Source organism: Maniola hyperantus, chromosome 10 (assembly GCF_902806685.2).
Source record: "Maniola hyperantus chromosome 10, iAphHyp1.2, whole genome shotgun sequence".
Taxonomy (NCBI): Eukaryota; Metazoa; Arthropoda; class Insecta; order Lepidoptera; family Nymphalidae; genus Maniola; species Maniola hyperantus.
The window spans coordinates 14,118,250-14,135,930 of record NC_048545.1 but is presented as its reverse complement, the minus strand read 5'-3'; the positions used below and the strand labels follow the sequence as shown (position 1 = coordinate 14,135,930).

The 17,681-nt window shown below is 39.3% G+C and overlaps 1 long non-coding RNA gene across 2 annotated transcripts in view; it reads left to right on the top strand.

Annotated features, from left to right (window-relative positions):
* The first annotated feature begins 4,114 nt into the window (after window positions 1-4,114).
* LOC138402940 (uncharacterized) overlaps window positions 4,115-17,681 on the top strand; it is a 354,014-nt gene continuing 340,447 nt past the window's right edge. For both annotated transcript variants that reach the window (XR_011237248.1, XR_011237247.1), the window contains exon 1: window positions 4,115-4,170. This is a non-coding gene — a long non-coding RNA (uncharacterized lncRNA). The remainder of the gene's footprint in view (window positions 4,171-17,681) is intronic.

Sequence of the window (17,681 nt, the reverse complement as noted above, 5' to 3'; positions counted from 1 at the left end):
CAAACAATATTCGATATGTCAAACCAAACGGTATTCAGCTCCGATAGCAAACTAAAAGCACAAAGGCCGTGAGAGTATTCAATAGTTGTTAATCTTGGGCTTTAGTTAGACTTATGTCTGTATTGTGACGTTGAGGTCCCAAGGTGCTGGAATGGCGACCTTGCACCGGAAGGCGCAGCGTTGGAAGACCAGTCGCAGGGAGCTGCAGGATTCAGACGGCACAACACCGTAGCGTGTGTAAGTTTCTTACAAGAGACAAGCCCAGCAGTGGACATCTATCGGTTGATGATGATGATGATGATGAAAATGATGATTATTATACACTGTAGTCTGTATATTTTTATTTTTTGTACTGTATACTTATCATCTAAATATATATAAGGAAAAGCTGACGGAAAGGGTAACAGACAGACAATGTTAGTAAGAATACAGAATATAAATAGCACAGTAATAAATAAAGATAATATAAAGGGGTAGTTCAAAAATGTTGTAAAGAAGTACTCACAGCCCTTTCACACTGCGTCCAGTTTTTTGCAGGATTTGCTCGTGTGAACGCTAGCATACAAACCATTCGCCATCAAACGGGATCCTGCAGAAAACGGGATCCTGCAAAAAACTGGACGCAGTGTGTAAGGCGCCTTAGGTACCATAATATGAATTCAATTCAAACCTGTTTTACACCAAACCAAAGAAAATTGTTTTAATTAAATCCCATTCATCAAATCTTGTAAATGAGTGACTTATAAATTATAACTGTCTATAAATGTTTAATTTATAGCTAGTCATTTATTCACTAGGTTTGATGAATAGCTTTTACCAGGGTCTGACCACTTCATTAATTTTGAATTAATATACAGGGTGTACTTAGAACACGAGCAAAAACGTAGGACTAAATTATTTTTTTTTTTTTTAATATTAGCCATGTTAAATGATTAATATTCCCCTTTCCCCTCCAACTAAGCGTAAAGCTTGTGCTAGGAGTAGGTACGACAATAGTGCAACGGGCGGGGTTTGAACCGTCGACCTTTCGGTTTTCAGTCCACTCCTATACCGGTTGAGCTATTGAGGCTCTTATGTTGTCGCACTTGCAGTTGCCGCCTTTTTGAACGGACGTCACATGACAACTGTCGGACAAGTACAGTGCGGCAAGGCTATCTTGGCGCGTGGCGAAAATCGGAACTAACGTTGCCGTCAAGTGCCCCCTTTGTTCTTGTTTGAATATTTTAAGCCTTTGTTCTCCAACAGCGCCTCCTTTCAATGTAATTCAAGTGCCAAGAGAGCCTTGTCGCACTGTATTTACAAACGCAACAGAAACACTCGGTTCTCTCTCTGAAAACGATCTTTCAGATGGCCTGCGAGAGCACTTTGGCTCAGATGATCGGAGCGTGCAGACGTGTTATATCAATTTGTTACGTTGCACTTCATTAATTTGTTTGGTGTTAAGATTTATAACACCTGCATTGGTTTGTACTTCTGTATTTAAAACCTTTATTTTACCACCTTAGGTGTTGAATTTTCAAAAACCCTTTTTTAGCGGGCGCCTACGTCATAATAGCTGTCATGCATGCCAAATTTCAGCCCGCTCCGTCCAGTGGTTTGAGCTGTGCGTTGATGGATCTGTCTGTCAGTCAGTCAGTCACCTTTCCTTTTATATTATTAACTAGCTTATGCTCGCGACTTCGTTCGCGTGGACTACACAAATTTCAAACCCCTATTTCACCCCTTTAGGGGACGAATTTTTAAAAATCCTTTCTTAGCGGATGCCTACGTCACAATAGCTATCTGCATGCCAAATTTCAGCCCGATCCGTCCAGTAGTTTGAGCTGTGCGTTGATAGATCAGTCAGTCAGTCAGTCAGTCAGTCAGTCAGTCACCTTTTCCTTTTATCTATTTAGATTTTCACTTCTGGTATGCTTATAACAAACTACCTAAACACAATTGAATACCAATAATCATTTGCCTTATACTACAGAATAATAGCTTATACTTCTAGTTTTAGTGATTTTGTGTTTTTCAAACCCGCAATGTAGCGTGCAAAACTCGGGGTGAATGCCCCGCCTATGACGTGGCATTGACCCCGTGGCACTTATCTACGCAACATTCACCGAACTCTAGTGTCAGTCAAATGTTTTATTTGCAAAACATTGCAAACTTAAGTTTTTTATTTTTTTAAACGCGTTTTTTATGGTATATTGTCAGTAATCATCAGTACTATGTACCTGTCTTCGTTTTTGCTAGCGTTCTACTCCCTGTATAGTAAATTGTCTGTCTCCGACATCCCCAAACCAAATATCTCTTAACTAAATATTGCGGTTGATTGGAAGTTGTATTTATTAAGGTTTCATTGGAATTTCTTCGGATAGAAAAGTTGTAATACAAGATTATTTATTGAGGTTAGCGGAAATCACAAAACGGATTGAAGCATGAAATCGGATTGATGGAAACTTCTAATTAACTTCCTTTCCTTAAGTAAATGTGTCATTAATTAAGAGTTCTTGCACATTAGAGAAGTCGAAAGAAGTTAATTGAAAACGTAAACTCTATTTACAAATTTTCTTCTAAAAAATTCATGTGTCAGTAAGTGGCCTTTTGGAGAATTCGCCGCCATACGCGGTCCTCTGTCCTCCCCTGTTGGGCCACCTGGAAGTCCAAATGGAGGTCATTCCTCATTTCAGCTACTGGTACATGGTCTCCACTCTATAATGCGTCTGCCCCAGATATATCTCTGACGAGAGATGAGAGGTCAAAATCATGTCTGATGGATTTTCTTATAAAATGTGTAAAGAAACGTGAACAAAGGGAAGAATTATTAAAAATTCCATGGTATATCATAGTCATACAACATCAGTGACATACGGAACAAATACTAGCTGTTGCTATCTATCATTAAATATAATCAATTTTGAATATATTCAGAATACTAGCTGATGCCCATGACTTCGTACGCGTGGATTTAGGTTTTTAAAAATCCCGTGGAAACTCTAATTTCCCGGGATAAAAAGTAGCCCATGTCACTTTCCAGGTCTTTAACTATACCCATGCAACAAACCAACAAACTAAGAAACAAACACACTTTCGCATTTATAATAAGGGTACTGATTTATTGATTGTGTTCAGTGGTACAATGTTCTTGTGGAATTCAGATTATGAATTCCACAGAACAGAACAGTCAGTGAACATTTCAAATCATGTTCGACATAGGGCTTTGTTTCGTGAAATAGCATTCATCAAAACTTGGAAATTAGCTGACCTATTCACTGTTCGAACCTGTCGACTGTTAACTATAACTTTCCAAAGCTCATTGACCTCCCAGAGTACTGTAGATTGATTAAATATTGAGTTTGAATAGCATGTTTTTATTGGTTATCTTTTGTTAGATATGAAAAATCGCATGTAAATAATCTACTGTTAGTTTAACTTATAATAGTACATTATCGTACAAGTGTGTAATGTTGATGACGCCATGTTCTAGAGTGGAGACTACGTACCAGCAGGAGCAATGTGGGACCAGCCAACTGGACTAAGGACCTTAGGAAGCGGGAGCATGAAGAAAACAGAGGAGTAGAGTACCTACGGTGTATGGTGGCATACTTTTGGGAACGGATTTGTTTTTTTTTTTTTAATTTATTTATTCATACTAATTTTACAAAGTTTCCTACATAATATCTATCTCGCCAAACTGGTGGGCCAGTTTGTTGGCGAGGTGGCGCTCTTAATACTAAGTACATAACTTACTACTATATTTCCTTAACGCTATTCATACACCTATATCTATTCTTATAATAAAAACTGTACTACATACTAATTTAAACCTACCCACTTCACTAAAAGATAAGCCAACACAATTGAGTATACTAACAACTTACTAATAAATAACCAAAGAAAACACAAAAACACAAATAAATAATTAAGAAGCATGTCTAGCAGTGGACTCAAACAGTTTGATTTATTATTGCTTATACTAGCTTATGCCCGCGACTTCATTCGCGTGGAATTAGATTTTTAAAAATTCCGTCGGAACTCTTTGATTTTTCGAGATAAAAAGTAGCCTATGTTACTCTCCAGGTCTTATCTATACCCATGCAAAAAATCACGTCAATCCGTTGCACTATTGCGACGTGACTGAAGGACAAACCAACAAACAAACACACTTTCGCATTTATAATAAGGGTACCTACTGATATCATTTGCCTAGACAAAATTAATAAGTACAAAGAATAGCTACCATAAAAGACTATTGGCTTAATCTTATCGATCATGACTCAGTAGCATTACTATTTTATGCGAAGTCATGACACATTTATATTGTGAAGTCATCACGAAGTCATGATACACAATAAACGTCAATACAATGAATTCCCAATCGGAACTTTCAATCAAAATTTCAAATTATGTTCTGTAACTTTCGAAGGTTTCGAAAACTTTGAATTCATATTTTACAAAACTTGAGAATTAGCTTCCATTCCTAATTAAACCTTTCGGTGGTTAGTTCCCCGACCTCCCCTTGCCACAAAGTCGCGTCTTGGCCAAATATTGAGTTCGAATAAAACTTTAACTATTTTGCTTCATTGGCTTTTAATTTACAATTCTCTTTTTAAATATCAGCTTTAAACTTCCAGCATCAGTTTTCCCCTCCAATTTTAATATACTCATTTTAATATTTTATTATAATTTTTGCGACTGTTTGAGAGGAACAGAACAGTTTAATTTGGACCCTTGTTAATCATGGTATTCTATAATACTGGACAACATTGGGTCCATTGTCACCCTGTTCTGTTCCTATCTTTACAGCTATTCCTGCTATTTTAGAGCAAAATAGCAGGAATAAGCTCCGACTTGCGTCGCACTCTAGAATGGCGGGGACGGAGCCCCTACACAGTTCCACCCTAATTTGTTGGTGGAGGTCCTCTCGGATTCGGCTGTGCTGTGGACAGTCGATGAGCAAGTGCAATATTGACTCATCGACCGTTTCGTCACAGACACAGCCAGGACCGTCTTTACACTTAAACCTGTGTAGGTACTCCGAAAACCCGCCATGTCCGCTGAATATTTGGACCAAACTCTGGGAGGTTACCTGGCTGGCACCCCATATAGTTATCTACCTTCAAATCCATCATCAGCTCCATCTAGGCTGCGTCATCACTTGCCAACAGGTCTGATTGCAGCTAAGCGCTGCTCTATAAAAAAAAATTAAAAAAAGTTGTAATGGATTTGTGGTTACTGTTCTGGGCCCCTATTGCACGGCGGTAACCCCCAGTCCGCAACCCAATCGCCATCTCAACCTGTCGCTTTCTAAATCTAAAATAGTATTCGTTCTTAAGACTTTAGATAAAAGCGGCTTTATTCTTTAAAGATCACACGTGGAATAACTAAAGACCGCAGGCGTTCTATTGCGGTAACTAAACTCTTATGTCTTTGAGATGAAACTGAAATCTTGATGAGGTTTTTATTAGATTTCAAAGCGCTTTTTAGTTTACTTTTATACTATAGAAGCTTTTAACATTTTCTTGTATTTATATGAAGTATGAAAGCGGTCTTTAGGCTAGAAGTGAAGAAGATGTCTATGATGATGAAAATATAAACTTTCCTCGTGAAAAAGTTCTAAATTATGATGAAAACTGCATTGAATTAATAGCCTCAGCGGTTATGGAGCGCCTTACTCTCCTTTTTTTTTGTTTTTCGTGAGGAAAATCCATCATCACCTACCACCGGCCACAGTGCAAAGTGGATATGTCAGACTCCTACCGACTAAAAACCTCACGAAGTTCCATCCCACCGCTAACGACGGCGCACAAGGGACCAACAACGCCTCGTTACTCCGCCAGCGGATGTCCGCCGAAGCAGACCCACCACTGGGGTACTACGTGTCCCCAAACACCGTTAGAGGCATGCCGGAACCACAGCACGCCAACCAACCCGAGGACCACACTGTGAGCGACGGACCACCCCGTGTCCATCATCCACGGATCCTCACGAGGGCTAGGGCTCGCGGGGAGGCCATTCCCTCTCCACGTTTCCTATCCTCAACATAGGCGAGAGACCGGTGGGGCAGCCAGTGTTTGGATGGGTGACCACAGCCACACCCTCCGCTCCTGGGGCTATGCCCCATGGGTGCGTCTACTGCGCCCTCTGCTCACTCAGAGGGACGCGCGGAAAACACCCCCTTCCTGCCAGGTCAATTAGCCATGGCTAACAATCTCCCATGAAGAGAAACTGTTAACCATGTTACCAGGGTACACCGGCCCAAGCGCTGATGCTCTTCCCCCGGAAGGGACTCGCAACACTCGGGCACACGGAGAGGTTACCTGGCTGGTACCCCGCGCCTACTTTCCTAGCACAAGCTTTACGCTTGTCATAATTAGCATGGCTAGTATTCTAAAAAAAACATTAATAAGCTTAAACTTAATAGAATTCAGTCTAACACGGGCTGTGATAGTAGGTAGCATACATAGATTGATATGTCACACAAATAATTATATTGTTACTAGCTTATGCTCGCAACTTTCAGCTCAACCCGTCCAGTGGTTTGAGCTTGGTTGATACGGCAGTCAGTCAGTCAGTTTTTCCTTTTTTTAGGTATATAGATTCAATTTAAGTTTTTACAAAATGAAAACTTCTAGAATACTTACTAGAAACTTATAATGTAAAAGATTACTATTTTGTAGTTTGTTGTGCGCTCCTTCTCAAACCAGGGCGCGTTTAGCACCCTCATAACTGTAGTTTTAAATTGACGTTAAATACCTAACTCGCCTAGGTTTTTGACTTTCAATAAGTGTAAGTACATATTTAAACAGTATTTTGCAAAAAAAAATATACATTGAATTGAATATTTAAACAGTAAAAAGGTATAAAATTTATTTTCCTTGACATGCCTTTTTCTAGCGTTAATAGAAATACTGATTCCATTCAAATCTCTGCAACTTCTGTATTTGAAGTCTTTCAATAGATCTGCCTCTCGACTTTATCGTGGTGGAAACACTATTTATGTTTACACTCCTTTCCAGATAACAAGGTTTTGAGAAAAATACGCTTTAGATTTTATAATGTTGCTTTTTTAAAATGATTCTAGGTTTTAGCAGTAATACTCTAAATAAAACCTCACAAATTGAACAACAAAGAAAAAAGACCCTTATAGGATGTTCTTGTTGTCTGTCTGTCTGCCTGTCAAGAAACTTGTCGGGTAGTACCTAAGTACTTCGTGTTGACCTAGGTCCTAGCATCATGAAATTTGGCAGGAAGGTAGGTCTTATATCACAAGTAAAGGAAAAAAAACTGAAAACCGTGAACTTGTGCTTACATCCTAAAAAATTGATATTTTTTGTACGATGGTACGGAACCCTTCGTGTACGAATCCGACTCCCACTTGACCGGTTTTTTACACTCACAATTATTACTTAACCTCACTATTACAGTCTACGAGACGTCGAAAGTAAAGTGCACAAAATAAAATAATAGCCGCCATTAAAATTTATAAATTCTCCGAAATGCATGTTCTGGTTAGAATCGCCTTCATAAATTTAATAGCAATGGCGCAGAAGGAGACTGCTATTTAATTAATTTAGGCGCTAACAATATGCCAGACTTGTTAATGCACTTCCCCCATTTAAACATTATTGCTACTGGCACTTGTCCATTTCTTTGGCAAACACATACATAATTTATTGTTTATTTACAAACATATTTGAAATATTTACAGTTTATATCTATGTGACTTATCTAATTACTATTTAAATCATGACCGCGTGGAATGGTGCCAAGAATACTGGCTGCATTTCCGCGCTGGACAGCCAGGCTGATCCGTTGCGCAAAAAATGAGCCAGCTTTTCTGTCACCAGATGAGGGTATTAATCGCGGTGAAATGTCTCTTAAAAAAATTTTAGCACTAAGACTCCATGACCCCAGGGTCTCCACGGCAAACGGCACAAAATGTAACTCTCTATAAGAGAGGCATACTTGCGCCGCTTGCCGTTTTCAGCTGTTTCTGCTGCGGCTCCCGGTCTTGATGCTGTCTTCCTGATATGACACGGGGCCAATGTGTCAACGCAAGTTGCGTCCCACATTAGCGCCCGTCCCCGCTCCCAGGGAACCAGCGTCAATCCATCAGGTCTCTTGCCATCATCCATCATCATTAATGGTTATTACGTACAACTAGGCTTGGTTCACTTGGTCACGTGACCCCAAGCAATATACGTACCGCGGCGGCACGCCTCTTCATGGCACTCTTGTCTTATGCAATACTAGCTTACGCCCGCGACTTCATCCGCGTGTACTAGACAAATTTCAAACCCCTATTTTTTACTCTTTTAGGGGTTGGATTTCCAAAATCCTTTAACAGCGGATGTCTACGTCATAATAGCTATCTGCACACCAAATTTTAGCCCGATCCGAGCTTTGCGTTGATAGATCAGTCAGTCAGCCAGTCAGCTTTTCCTTTCATATAATAAAGATATTTTTATTTCAGTTTATATTTATATTTATTTTAATAAATTTAAATAGAAACATACTATGAGTTATGAGATAAGAGTTAAAGCGATAGAAAGAGAGGTGTTTATCAAGTTTTAAGTAAGAGAGTTGTAAGTAAGAGTAATGCGGAAGACAATGCAAAGAGAAAGATCTTAAAAAAACCTAAATCCACTGGAAATGGAAAAGGGTCCTCAACAATGAGAAATAGGTCGCAGACGATATAATGCGTACATTTTCAGATCTCACTCGCCATTTTAACTCTATGTGTCAACTGTCATGTCAAAAGTACGATTTTAGTCCTTAATTTAAAGGTGAACCGTACTTTTGACATGCTTTTTATTTATTTGGAGTGCACACTCTTACCTGTTATTTTTGTTTATTTTATTACTTTATCTATTTGTGTCACACAGTGGCTTCTATTCAAGATATCCAGCCTGTAAGCTGTCAGAGTAACACGCACGCTGATCCCCTTACTCGACATGATCTTGACAATTACGGACCTACCCGAGCATTGCCTTGTCTCCTTACACTTGACACGTGACGTTTATTGGCCTACTCACGTTGTATTGGGACAAAGCTAATATCGAATATCCATTACACTTATCTTATTATATTATGTACAAGTCTAGGTTATTCAAAATATTACGTTTTTGTCTATATCAGGGTCACCTAAGACAATATTATTTCATGGCTACCCAAAAAAGATTGTTATGATTTCAGGATTTAGGTATACGAGTTAGTTTCTTTATCTATATATAATATAAAATTCAAAGTCCTGACCGACTGACTGACTGACATATTATATATCAACGCACAGCCTAAACCGCTGGTCCTAAAGACATGAAATTTGGAGGGCTATTCTTTTTAAAGCATAGGTATCCACTAAGAAAGGATTTTTCGAAATTCCACCCCTAAGTGGGTTAAATGGGGGATGGAAGTTTGTATGAAGGTCCGTCATTTTTTCAAGTTATTTAAATGACGAAATACGTGTTCCAGGATTTTTGGAAAATTCGCCCATAAGGGTGGTAAAATAGGGGATGAAAGTTTGTATGGGACAGTTTTAAATATTGATATTATTAACTTGAAATTTGGAAAGTATGTTTTTTCTTGAGCCTAGGTGTCTGCAGGCTACGCGGGCGAAGCCGCGGGCAGAAGCTAGTCCCACCATAAGCCTGAACAGATTTGATAACAGACAGACAGACACACTTTCGCATTTACAAAATTAGTATGGAAATATGGAAGTACGGATAGAACACAAAGTAAAAACAAGTAAAAGTACAACGGTGAGCACAAATAGAATCGCGCCACGCTCAAGTTAGACGATATTTTCAAAGTGGGCGAGTTCCTGAAAGATTCTGCAAAGTGTTAATAAGCCTTGGGGGCGTTTTCAGTTTCCACTGTCTTAGTTGGTTTTAAAACATAATTTAACTTTACTGGCAACTTTTTATCAGTTCATTTTTTATTCTTGCTTATGATTTAGCGCCTAGATAACTTTCCAGCACAGATAGTTCTCAATGTCTAGGATGTTATTTTTGAAAGTTGTAAAATAGTAGATTGTAAAATATCATAAGGGAGCAAAATAATATTTTTACGGCGAAACTGTGAATTTGTGGTTACATTGCACAAACAAAATTTAATTAGTATTTTCAACTTTCGAAGTGAGATAACTATATCAAGTGGGGTATCATATGAAAGGTCTTCACTTCTACATTCTAAAACAGATTTTTATTTATTTTTATGCATCATAGTTTTTGAATTATCGTGCAAAATGTCTAAAAAATACGACTGCAGTACGGAACCCTCGTTGCGCGAGCCTGACTCGCACTTGGCCGGTTTTTTTACTAGTGTCCCGCCCCGGCCTGTGAGGAAGTGGAATTCTCAAAAATCCTGAGACACGTAAGTATTTCTTTATTTTTAATCAAAAGCCCAAAACTAATTTTTTCACGGATTATTAACTTGAAAAATTTCATGCAAACTTTCGCCCTTTATTTACTTTAAAAAGCTTTGACTTACATTTAACTTATTTTAGACATTAAAATAATGAATGCCCAAACTTTGTGTGCGTATATTTAATCTAAAGCCTCCAACAGTGGTAACACACATTCCCATCGTTAGGTATTACCCAGCGATATAAAATATGTTCCCCTGGATGTGGCGCTTAGATGTTTCTTTGGTAACAACATGTTCCAACAAACATCGGTGTCCGCACTGCTGTCAATCGTAGGTAATCCGCTTTAGACGCAGTCCGTTTGTAGAAATTAAACTTACGCGATAGCTAAATTATTATTCACGGCATCATATTTCAGTAGGTATATTTAGCTTTAGTAACTACTAGATCGCGTGGATTTAGGTTATTAAATCCCGTGGGAACTGTTTGATTTTCCTGGATAAAAAGACACTCTCCAGCAGGTCGATTTCGTAAAACCTGCGTCAATCATCATTACAATTGCAATTGTTGAGATTGGCTGAATTTATGGTATTCTTGTTGCAACAATACATTGTAGCCAATAAGGAGCGAGCGTCAACCAATAAGTGATTGCGATCGTGATATTGTAGCTGTCATTCTACCGCAATCGCGCAGCAGGTCTGTAATTAGAAGTACTTTGTAGAAAAGGACTGTGTCTAAAGCCGATTACAATTGACAGGAGTAGGGACACCGATGTTCTTCGGCAACCGCCGAGTTTCTTGCTGGTTCTTCTCGGTAGGAACGGCATTCCGAACCAGTGGTAAATTAAACTAGTTAACGATGCAAAAGAACTTGTAATAAGTCTACTTGAATAAATAAATTCTATTCTATTCTATTCTATTCTATAGGATGTAACTATGAAGTCCCACCAGTGGCGTGCAGGTCATAGAGGCATAAATGCACTGCTTACCCCAGTTGTAATAGCTCAATGCATATTTTTCATTATGACCTGCATGTAAACAGGTTCCTACCTAACTAATGCCTACCCTGGCTTCGAACACTGTGCACGCCACTGAGTCCCACGCCACATCTAGTGGAACATTTAAGTATAGGTACAGGCATGCTGGTATTACCGCATGATGTTTTTGCGTTTTATAATGAATCACACGCGATTCCTACGGGAATGCTTCGAGAAGATTCCATTCATTACTCAGAACTGGATGGAATGTTATTATTGCGATATGTTTATATTAGATGTTTCGTAATAAAAAGATCTATACAGAGTGAATCTGACTGACTGACTGATCTATCAACAGCTCAAATTACCAGACAGATCAGGCTGACATGTGGTATGCAAATAGCTATTACGATGTAGGCATCCGCTAAGAAAAGATTTCTAAAAATTCAGCCCCTAAGAGAGAGAAATAGGAGTCTGAAATTTGTGTAGTCCACTCAATAAAATATATATTTACGTAAATCATATCCTAAAACCCTTTTTAAAGCACTATTATTCCAATCTTATCTATCTCTAGGTACTTATTTTATTTTAGTACACAATCATTTACTAATTTTATTCTGCTTAATTTACCTTTTTACTCTGCTTGTGCGAACTCAATATAAAATAGAGAAGCAGGAAATGGTTCATTGACTCATTCACATGACACAACTGAAACACATACATCACTATTATCTTAAACTAGATGATGCCCGCGACTTCGTCCGCGTGGATTTAAGATACCCCCGCGTTCGCCCGCACAGCCCCCGCGCTAACCTGGAGCGGGCGAGCGCGGGCGCTGTGCGGGTGTGCGGGAGGTCCCCCGCCTCATACTCCCATTGCCATCTCGACCTGTCGAAAACACACTTTTGCATCGTATTTTATTTTTTACTTAATGATACCCACGACTTCGTCCGCGTGGATTTTGGTTTTTGAAAAATCCCGTGGCAACTCTTTAATTTTCCGGGATAAAAAGTAGCCTATCCTTCTCCGGGATATAAGCTAACTCTGTACCAAATTTCATCACAATCGGTTGAACGGTTGGGCCGTGAAAAGCCAGCAGACAGACAGACAGACAGACACACTTTCGCATTTATAATAGTAGTATGGATTTCTTCTTTTTCATAACATAACTTTAGGCTCTAACAGTGCGAAGGTTTCATATGAAACCATTTAGGTCTAATTTACCTCCGCTACGGAGGTTTTTAACGGGAAAATTCTTTCTTTTATATCTGAAAAGGCCTTTTTTCGGCACTGCATATACTCGTAGGTCAAAATACAAACGTTACAGTACTGCGGAGGCTGTTGTTTTTTACGTTATCTCTGTTTGCGTTTAAAGCCTTAGATAAACACAACGCGAAACGGAAAATATTATCTAACGCGGTTATTTGGAATGCTTTCAGCATTTCTTTGAGTCATTATCCCTTTCCATTATTCACAAATAGTAGGATTTTTTGGGATATTAATGCTGTGGACTCCTAGATTCTACCGCATTCGTCTCGATGCGGAAGAAATTCCGTCTCGTATAATTTATGTTTTTTATTTTATTTTTTATTTTATTTTATTCGTTATTTGCAATCAACAGCGATATATACAATATAATTTTACATAATAACAGACTGAAAATAAGGCCAAATAGGATTACAATTTTTTACAGATTACTTAAATAGATATTAATTATAAATTTATTTTGGCAATTCTTATTCAAAGTTAAAGTATTTATTAATAGGTACCAATGTAAATTTTTTGATTTTTAATTATTATTGTTGAATTTTTAGGATAATGGTGTCATGGTTTTATTTACTTAATTACGTAAACTTAAAACTGCGAGGGTTACAAACGCGCCCTGGCCTGAAAAGAAAAAAGCCCACATCAAACTCAGCTGGGTATTATTTTTATTATGATAATTTTACAGTATAACTTAACACGCCATTTGTTATTTTTTTAACTAAATTTATTGAGCGGTAATCTTTATTGGGCAGGACAACAAATTTTAAAATAAACTCCAGCCCCCCAATTGTGTGAGTGTAACGTTTCATCGTTATCGTAATCTTCAACAAATTCTGCCCTTTGATTGGCTTTGAAAAAATGTAAACAGCGAATCAACGCGATAATTTGTTGACGATTATGATAACGATGAACGTTTTTTTACACAATCGGGGGGGCTGTTCTGCCGTGACAATGTCGCCGCACTTCGTATCAACCCAATCCCTTATCTCTGTTTGCGTTTTACGTTTAAATTCCGACGTAACATATAATTGAAACACGCGCACACCACGCGGTTTGCATTCTTAATGCCGTAAACGGTCAGAGCAGCCTTCCGTGAATAATAAAGCGATTTTAATGCGAAAACTTTAACGGAATATTGTTTATATTTATTCTGTGGTGAAACTTTGGCAAGTTTTGTTTTGAACTCCGATTAATTTCGGTTTAAGGGAGAAAAAGTGCTGTTGTTACGCAACCGTCGTTCGCGATTTCGGGAAGTTCCACGCTTAGGTATAATATGTGGATACTTTCTAAAGTAAACATCTTTTTGTTCGTGTTGGTAGGTATAAGACGACATGGTGCTGTTGAGCCGATCAGGTTTGGGTCATATTGTAACTGAGGATTTGAAGGACGACTTTGACATGGAGAGAGAAAGGAGAGCTAAATATTGCAGTCCGATGTAATATGTTGGCTCGCAGGTTCGCTCGTTGCACTTTAGATGTTAAAATAACACTTTTACGACGACGACATTTTGACATCAGCTGAAATAAAATTATACCATCAGCTCTAAACTTCAGTCTAGTGCTGACTTCACTAAAATGGCGGCCACGCGCATTAGCAATTTTTCATTATAAATCTTTTTACCCGACTACGGTAAAGCCAAAAGGAAAAGTTATGACTTATGGACTTTAGCAGTCTATGTATAATATGTATGTTTGTATTTGTGTGTTCCACGGTAGCGTGTAAACTACTCAGGCGACTTCGATAATTGAGGTGTCAAACGATTCATTTTATTAATACCTAGGCTACATTTTATACGAACAAATGCAATTTCTACGACAGTACAGTACGACAAGGCTCTTTTGGCACTTGAATGACATTGACAGGGGGGCGTAGTTGTAGAAAAAAGGCTGCCAGCAAATAAAATCTCCTCAATTTTACGGAATATATTGAAAATGTCAATGTTAAAATTCGAGTAATTTATCTAATTTTAACTGAATGTTCCGATTTTTGCCACGCGCCATAAGAGCCTGTTGCACTGTAGGTATTTTTGAAACTAGGTGGATGCTACGTTTGTGCATCAGAACAGGGCAGTAGCAGATAATGTGCAACGGAGTCTCTGTAGACTCGTGGCAGACTCGTGGTAGACTCGTGGCACAGTTTGCAGGTATCGCATCATCGCTCAATACTTAACCCGTGAACTTTATCATGTATGTATGTACATATCTCTCAATAATCTGATTGGTCGAAAACGCAGGATTCCGCTCAGCTACACTCCGCTCCGCTTTAGCGGAAACGCACCCTTATAGTGAAATGAGGAGCGTACGTATAAAAGGAAAATGATTTGCGACCGTGACCTAAAACTACTCATAAAAAATACATCTCATATTTTTTTACGAGTAGTTTTATTTTTGTTTCTTACTTCTCTAGTATCTCATTAATTCGAATTACGTACGCTCTATAGAACGGTTTTGTGTTTCCTTATAACATAATAGAATACTTGTACAAGTTTTTTGGGTATAAAATGAAATATGAATTCCGCTTGGCTTGATTTTACGGTCAGCGGCTTGAATGTCTTTGTCCTTAACTGATAGGTTCTCAGTTCGACTTAATTAAGGGTTTTATTCGTTAATTTATATTATCAAAATATGATGAACTAATCGCAAGCTTACTACTACCACGGGCCTCGAACTACCTGTTTGCCCATTGCCTAAATCGCATAATATGATGTAAGTAAATAGTCCTTCTATTTACATCATCCTAACCTCAAACGAAAGTGTAATCTCTCTCACAAAGTAGCTTATCGTCTACTACTTAAGCAGCTTATGTTCCTGTTCCAGCATCAGAAGCGCCGGACCGGATCAAATCTCTGTATTCCGTGCCCGGATCCATCTGCACCGAGCTTCATTCGGGCAAGTGAATGCAATGAGTGTTTCCTAATTACTTCCTTCAGACAAACGAGATCTTGGCACGGAAGTATACACACGCGATTTCACATAATATCACTATTTATTAGGTTTGTTCTCTTCAGAATCTTGAAAGTGTGATTTCCATACCTATTATCAGTAGGTATATTATGGAGCTGGACCGATGACCTGAAGAAGGTGGTGGGGAGCGGATGGATGAGGGAGGCGGAGGACCGTGTTTGGTGGCGCGCTCTTGGAAAGGCCTATGTCCAGCAGTGGACGCAAACAGACTGATGGATTGGATATTATGGAGAACTCTCAGGCATGCAGGTTTCCTAACGATGTTTTCCTTCACCGTGAAAGCAAGTGATATTTAATTACTTAAAACACACATAACTATCCGAAAAGTTAGAGGTGCATGCCCGAGATCGAACCCCCGATCTCCGATTAGAAGGCGGACGTCCTAACCACTAGGCTATCAAAGCTCTGCTTTTATACAACAGTGGTATATCAAGGTTTAGTTTTGAATCTATTTCCCTATTACCTTAAAAAACCAGCCAAGTGTGAGTCAGGCTCGTGCAACGAGGGTTCCGTACTACAGTCGTATTTTTTCGACATTTTGCACGATAATTTAAAAACTATGATGCATAAAATAAATAAAAATCTGTTTTAGAATGCACAGGTGAAGACCTATCATTGATACCCCACTTGATATAGTTATCTTACTTCGAAAATTGAAAATACTAATTATTAATTCATGACCACAATTTTTTTTGTGTGATGTAACCACAAATTCACGGTTTTCAGATTTTTCCCCTTATGTCTGCTATAAGACCTACCTACCTGCCTGATTCTAGGTCAACGGAAAGTACCCTATAGGTTTCTTGACAGACCGACAGACAGACAGACAACAAAGTGATCCATTATAGGGTTCCGTTTTTCCTTTTGAGGTATGGAACCCTAAAAATGTATTTGGATAAAGGACATTACCTTTGCAAATAAAATAAATATTTGCAAGCGAGATTCCGCGATCGGGCTTTAAAGTTAAATTAAAAACTTGGTAGTGTTTTTCTCGGACGCGACTATTTAGAGCCGAGCCGGAGTTTCGTATTGGAAACACGTCAAGCGTTCCGCGACGCCATGTTTTTCTTGCTGTTTTCTTGCCCGGTTCTGGAAACTTCGGAGAGCCAAACTTGGTTAGAACTTACAATGTTAGGGTTTTGCCTTCGGATTCGCTCTTTAATGACCTTTTTCGTCTTAGCAGGTTCTTGGTTTTTTCCTATTAGTCCTAGGTTCGATTCCTGGCAGGGGTTTGGAATCTTCGCCCGTGGCTAGTTACCACCCTACGGGCAAAACCGTGCCGCCAAGCGATTTAGCGTTCCGATATAATATGATGCCGTGTTGAAAACAAAGGGGTGTGGGTTTGATAAAAACTGCACTACGCCTTCCAGGTTAGCCCACTTCCATCTTAAACTGCTTCATCACTTATCACCAGGTGACATTGCAGTCAAGGGCTAATTTGTATCTGAAAAAAAAAAAACCACTAGGCTATCACCTAACGCTGGTCATTCACGATTAAGTTTACCGGTCAAGTTTGCAGCGGACTTGAAGCGGCGGGCGGCATCCAATAAACTTGACGGTGTATGGCTATCTGTGTCCATGATATCATGCACACTTGACGATGTATGGCTACCCACCACCACTCTCGCTCGGTGGCTCTTTTCCGGGGTGCCTTCTTGACTCCCTACAAATTCTTTCTATACTTTCCTTGTCCCTTTAGTCTTTCTCGCCTTTTTGGAGCAGACGTGCGCAAAAACGCAGATTCCGGCGTGCCCCGCGGTCCGGATCCTTCCTCAAACACCCATTGGTCCACGATAACGGTCCAAGCTGTTCCGCCTCTCGTGCGCGAACTCCGAAGTTTCCCGCCGAGGCAACGAGGTCCTGGTAGTAAACCGGACCCTCTTCCTCACGAACGATCCCGTCCAGCAGGGCGTACCGGAGGTCCTCATATAATGCGCACTCCCACAAGACGTGGTGGAGGTCCTCCTCCGCCAGTCCGCACCACTCTCCACGATGTATGGCTAACAGTTATCCACCGATATAACATCACTGGACGCCGCGCCGCTTCAAGTCCGCTGCAAACTTGACAGTAAACTTGATCGTGTATAGCCAGCGTAATACAGTGTAAATAAATACTTCAAATTCA